The sequence below is a fragment of the Prionailurus viverrinus genome, chromosome A3 (assembly GCF_022837055.1).
Source record: "Prionailurus viverrinus isolate Anna chromosome A3, UM_Priviv_1.0, whole genome shotgun sequence".
Taxonomy (NCBI): Eukaryota; Metazoa; Chordata; class Mammalia; order Carnivora; family Felidae; genus Prionailurus; species Prionailurus viverrinus.
In genome coordinates, this window is record NC_062563.1 from 88324010 (window position 1) to 88330962 (window position 6953).

Below are 6953 nucleotides of genomic sequence, written 5' to 3' on the forward strand. Positions count from 1 at the left end.
AGGGCAGCCCTTGTTAAGAAGTTCTCCATCTAGTGGCCAAGACAGGCATGCAAACTAAAGTGTGAGGGATTCGGCCAGGCTACTCCTCTCAGAATAACCTTTACATGCATAAACGTAAATACAAAATTAAACATTAATCAAAAATTAAATATAGAATTACTATATGATCCATCAATTACACTCCTGGGTATATACCCCGAAATATTGAAAGCAATGACTCAAAAGAGTTATGTATACACCAATGTTCACAGCAGCATTTGGTAGGCTCCTGGATAGGATAGGGCTGGTCACCAGAAAGACCAAGCCATGATTAGAAGCTTGGAACTTTTGGTCTCATCCCCCATCCTCCACAGAGGTGAGAGGGGCTAGAGATTGAGTTCATAATCAGTCATGCCTCTGTGATGAAGTCTCCCTAAAAATCCCAATACTGTGGGGTTCAGACGTTGGTGAACGCATCCCCGTGCTTGGAGGATGGCACACCCCAACTGCACAGAGACAGATGCTCCTGAGCTGGGGACCCTTCCAGACCTTGCCCTATGTGCTTCTTAACCTGGCTATTCATCTGTATCTTTATAATATCCTTTGTAATAAACTGGTAAATGTAAGTAAATGTTTCAGAGTTTTGTCAGCCAATTACCTTTGAGTTGTCATTTCCAAGTTTTGTCTAGCAAATTACCCAACCTGAGGAAGGTGGTGTGGGAACCCCCTACTTTGTAGCCAAGTTGGACAGAAGCGTAGATCCCCTGGAGACCTGTGACTGTAACTGGCATCTGACTTGAGGGCAGTCTTGTGGGACTGAGCCCTTAAACTTGCAAAATCTCACTGAGCCCTTAAACTTGTAAAATCTCACACCAACTCCGTGTGGTTAGTATCAGAATTGAATAAAATTATAGGACACCGAGTCTGTGTACAGGTTGTTGGAAAATTGGTTGATGTGAGGGGAAAAGCCCACATGTTTGGTGTCATAAGGGTTGTGAGTAGAGAAACAGTTTTCCTTTATTACCACAATGACAAAGTATGAATGAGCGTAAATGATGTTTCAAAATACCTTCAATCATGTGAGAGAGGTATGGATATTACTAACAAGTACTATGAGTCTGTTGCCTTTATTCACCATGGAGGGAAATGTTTAGTTTCAGTTAGAGGTTATTAGTGCAAATAAGATGGAATTATTTTTCCTTCCAATTTTCCAGGGTTCTGGAGTTGATCTCCCTGAATTCTATGTCCACTGTTGACTTCTAAGGTGTCCCAAACCCCTGCTTAAGAATTCCTGAGAAGGGGGGCCTGGGTGGTTCAGTCAGTTAAGCGTTCAGCTCAGGTGATGATCTCACGGTTCATGAGTTCAAGCCCCACAGTTGGACTCTCTGCTGACAGCTGGGAGCCTGGAGCCTGCTTCCAATTCTGTGTCTCCCTCTCTCTCTGCCCCTCCCCTGCTGTCTCTCTCTCTCTCTCTCTCAAAGATAAATAAAATTTTTTTTTAATTTAAAAAAAAGAATTACTGAGGAATATGTATAAGGGACAGTGGGAGCTTAAAGGGCTGTGTGCCTGTTTATAAGCCTCTTTGTTGCAGCATGGGGAAACACTGACAACGAAAGTTTATTAATAGGAAATTGGATAAAGTACCTTTTGATACATCATAGAGTAAAGCCATAAAAACAAATGAGGATGGAATAAGTCACGGGGATGAAAGGTACAGCAGAGGGAATACAGTCAATGGTATTATAATAGCGTTGTACGGTGACAGATGGTGGCTACACTTATGGTGAGCAGAGCATAGTGTATAGACTTGCTGAAATCACGATGTTGTATACCTGAAACCGATGGAACGTTGAGTGTCACCCATACTTTAATAAAAAAGAAAAGAGTAGAAACGAACAACAAAAAAGAGGATATTCTTTATGTACCCATGTAAGAGGATCCCCCTTTTGAATAAAGTAAAAGACTGGGGAAAAACAATCTAGGTATTCTTTATTTAGGTATTTCTTTACATAAAACATTTCTGAAAGGATACATTACAAAATGATAACATTAAAAAAACGGTAACATTATGGGGTGCCTGGGTGGCTTAGTCGGTTAAGTGTCCGACTGTGGCTCAGGTCATGATCTCGTGGTTCGTGAGTTCAAGCCCCGCGTCGGGCTCTGTGCTGACGGCTCAGAGCCTGAAGCCTGCTTCGGATTCTGTGTCTCCCTCTCTCTCTGCCCCTCCCCCGCTTTCTATCTCTCTCTCTCTCTCTCTCTCTCTCTCTCTCTCTCTCTCTCAAAAATGAATAAATATTAAAAAAAATTTTTTTAATGGTAACATTGCTTTCTTCCTAGGAAGAGAGGGTGGGGTTCAAGAGTAAGAGAGAGCCTTTCCACTGTATGTCTTTTTGTCTTCTTAATACATGAAACTATGTAAGTATATGTAAACACATTACCTAGTCATAAATTAAGTTTAAAATTAAAATGTTCATAGGTTGCTGGGTCTTCTGGGAGGGCTCAGATTTCCTGTTTTTACCCCATCCCTTTGTGAGAAAAGCCACCGTGTAGTGGCTTACAGGGAAGATGCCTAACCTTGGATCACGTGGCCTGGTCACCTGGGAGTCTGAATTTGAGACACAGATGCATCAGTGAGTAGAGGCACAATAAAATATCAATTGTTCTTATTTTCCCTAAATATTATCTTCCCTGGGAGGGAGAAGAATATAAAAGTATTCCCCCAGTCCTCCCAGAATTATACATCAGGGGAATTTGAGGGGCACAAAGTAAAGCGCGTTGTGGTGACTGATGCGTGGTTGTTGCTGCAGAGCTGGGTACCTTCACTTCCCCGCACTCTTAGGGCCCAATTGGCCCCAGGAACCAAGGCTTGAGCACTGGCATTTCCTCCCACAGCAGGAGAAGCCATAATTTCCTGAGAGCAGTGAGAAGCAAGCCCAAGGAACTGGCTCCCGTCTGCCCCACCTGACCCAACAGGGCTGGACAGGGCTCAGGGAGGCTCTTCAGGAACGATGCTTAGCAGGCAGGAGGTCACAGGGGAGAGCAAACCCAGCCTCCCTTGAAGGAGGGTTGGGAGGAAGGAGGAGGGCTTCCCACCTTCAGTTCAAAGGACTCAAGAGTGAAAGGGTCTGTAGATTCAGAAGTTGGTTGATTTACATATTGACAATAAGTATATACACTTATTCCAATGATACACACAATCCTTTAACTTTTACTAGTTCACACACTCATGTGTTACCATTTAATGCTGGCGTGTGTGGGGACCAATTTCCATACATGTCATGAGGATGTTCTAGGGGAAATTAGCTTTCAACATCATATGGATCTCTTCCTCAAAACACTTAACTGCTAGCATTTATAGTGTTCTTACTCTGTGCCAGGCACTGTTCTAAATGATTTGTATGTATAAACCCATTTAATGTTCACATCTAGCACAAGAGATAGTGCTCCTATTATGTCCTTTCCACAGAGAAGAAACCTGAGTCATAGACACCTTGTCTGTGGTCACACAGCTAGTACTTAGGAGAGGCGGGGTTTGAATCTGGGCAGTCTGGCTCCAGAGCCACTGTTTTTTCTGGTCTCTTAAAAGTCACTTGCTTTGTTGTGATAGTGATTCTGCCCGTCTTGTCACCATCTGCCATTTGGCTGGTGGGCTGGATCCTGCTTTATCTCCCTGCAGCCTGCTGGACTTCTGGGTCTTCCTCTTTTCCCTCTACCTTCATCCTTATGGGAGCTGATGAACACACCTCCAGGTTCTGGTCACTTCCCATCCCTTCCTGCATCTTCACTCTGACACTCTCACAGCCTTACACCTTCCCTGAGCCCCAGGCCAGGGATGGGAACTTAGCTGGTTCTGTGGTCCCACTGGCCCACACAGCTGGGGCGGGCACATCCCCAGGGGCTGGGAAGAGCGGACGATTCGGAAGGAAAAGGCTGGGGAGGGCAGCAGTGTGCAGCTTCAGTTCTGCGTCTTGGCTGCTGCCCTCTAGTGGCATCCAGAGGAGCTGCAGAGGACCAAAGCCAGGGCTAGTTCAAAGCCTATTGAAGGAGTTTTGAGAGACCGTGGGAAGCCTTATCACCAGTGTTAAGTGTGGGCCAGGAGGGCACGCCAGGAGAACACACACACACACACACACACATACACACACACACACACACACACACACACACACACACACACACACACTACACACAGATGGAGACAAAGTCCACATCGGCATCTGGGCCTGTGCTGCCCCTGCCTGGCCTGGCCTGGTTGTGTGAGAGACACAGTGAAGTCAGAGACAGACGGTGGCAGGCCTGGAGACCCAAGCCCCTCTTCCTTTATGATCTTCTTCTCCCCCTGTGGAGCTCCTTCCTGCCCCTTTCCCTGTCAGCACCCCAGCCCCAAAGGAAGCACAGTTATGCCCCCCACTGTACCCTCACACATACAATGTCACTGAATGATATCCCCTCTCCAAGATGCCCATGTCCTAGGGGAAATTTTTCCTAGGATGGTCTGTGTAATCAGCAGCTTTATTGTTTGACATCTCACCCCTCTGGTCTTTGTTTTGCTGCAGCTTAGCCAGAGCAAAATTTGGTTAAGAAACAAACCACAAACAATGAAAAACAATGACCCCTGCTATGTTCACATAATCTATATGTCCCAGGATTCTAGGCCTCCTGACCCTGTTTCTCTGCTCTGCCTCCCCCACCCCAAACAGCTGCCCTGGTGTTCCTGGCACCCCTGTCACATGCCTGGGGCCCCAACTCAAGTGGCTGAATTAAAGGGCCTTCTAATGACAAGTTCTCAAAGGGCTCTATTAATTGCCTTTCATTAAGCTACTAGGCCTGAGAGGACCACGTGGGAGGTGAGGGTGAGGGGGTGAGGCTGGGGAATAACAGGAAAGAATAAGGTGGGGGAAGGGAAGCAGTCTGGGACTGCGTACAGATCACATGAGACCCTTGCTGACCTCTCTTTCTCTCTCTCTTATCTCTCCCTGGCTCTGTCTGTCTGTCTCTGTGTGTGTGTGTGTGTCTCTCTCTCTCTCTCTCTCTCTCTCTCTCTCTCTCTCTCACACACACACACACACACACACACACACACACACACACAGCAGAGCCCCTGAGCAGGGTTGTGGGGAAGCAGCCAGCTAACGGAAGCCCAACCAGGGCTGGGAGCTCCTCTCCAAGGAAGGAGGCAGCCCCATCGGCCAGGACAGCAGAGAGCTATTCGTTTGTGTCTGTCTTTAGCATAACACAGATTATTGGAATCATGGCTGGGATGTCTCCCCATCTTTATTCAAGCAGCTCTGAGTGGTCTACCAGACCAGGAATTGCTGATTAGAAGAAAAGAAACTGCTCTCTCTGACAAGCTAGCTCCCCTCCTTGGGGGGGGGGGGGGGGGAGGGAAGGGGGGAGGGAAAAGGACGAAATGAATATATCACAGGACTAAGGTTTTTCAGGACCAGAAGATGGCTAGTTCTACCATCCACTTCACAAAGCAGGCCAAACATTAGCCTATATTTGAACACCTTAGCAAATCACTATCCCCAGTCTATAAGGAAATTTTTCCTTCTACTGGGCAGATTGGTCCAGTTTTCTCCCTTGGGACCACCCAGAAAAAGTCTATATCTAATATAATATTGTTATTAATGGCTAATGTTTGTTGAACATATCTTTGTGCTAGGCACTGAGCTATGTCCTTTACACAAACTCTCTTGTTTAACCCCCACAAAAATTCTATAAAGTAGGTATTATTTTTATACCCATTTTACAGGTAAGGAATCTGAGGCACAGAGAAGTTAGCAAATTGATCAAGTTCACTCTGCTGGTAAGCCCCAGCCCACTCTGCTGGGCGACCAACCATGCTGATATACTCAGCACAGGGGATTTCAGCGCTAACCAGGAAAGTCACAGGCAAACTGGGATGCGACCAGTCCCTAGTCTTCCGGGCATGAGCTACCCACATGCTTAACCACTGAGATACTGTCGAGCAGAGCGCCATGCAGCAGGAACCAGTGCCAAGGGAGGACTCCAACTACAAGGAGGGTAGCCAAGGTCATCACAATGCGAGCCACCAGGACGAGAAATCCAAACACTGCCCACTGCCATCTTGGTGTTGGACTCACCAAGGAAAACATCACAGTCAAGCACTGGATGGAACAACACTTGACTCACATAGAAAAGAGAAGATCAGTTTCAGCAGTGAGCATCTGTCCCTCATGGCCAGCGGGTGCCCCCAACAACGGATGCAGCCGGCAGGGCATTTGACTTCCGTGCAGCCATCTCCTACCACAGCAGAAGGCCCCAACTCCTCCCTGGACTTTGAAATACGGAAGGCTGGGGGTGTGCCCAAGGGCTATTGACACACCGCTTGGGCAGAACAAAGAGGCACACATCCAGTCTGAAACAGGGAAAGACATTCTCACAAGAGGTGATAAGCCCAGCATAGCTCTGTGGGCTTTTTGTCTCTTGGTGAGGAAGTGGTCTGGGCCTGAGGCTTGTTCTTAGGCACACACGGGCGCCTTTCCCCAGGATACTTGGCCTCAGAATACCCATTCTTCAGATGCTTCACTTGCACACACTCCCGCACGGCCTCTCCTTCCAGCCAGTCTCATATGTGACACTCTTCCTCCACTTTGACAAACTTTTCATCACCTCCCTCGTAGCCCTGCAGTGGTCTGAGTCAGGTGCTTACAATAAAGGGGAACGGCCACATGTAGGCTGAGCAGGCTACTGCCAGACCTCCTCCTTGCCTTGTCCCCTCCTGCCAGAACCCCTATTTTGTTTAGGGCAGCAACGGTGCCCTGCTTTTCAAAACAAAACAAAACTGTTATCAGCCATGGGGGGCGGGGGCAGGCAGGAGAAGCAGGAAGAGGAGGTGGAGGTGTGATGCAATTCAAATCCAACAACCTGTAAACGTAGAGCCCCTCAGGGGAGCCCTCCTTGCCTCGGCATGCCCCCTCTCTGCTCACACAGACAAGAGAGAGAGAAAG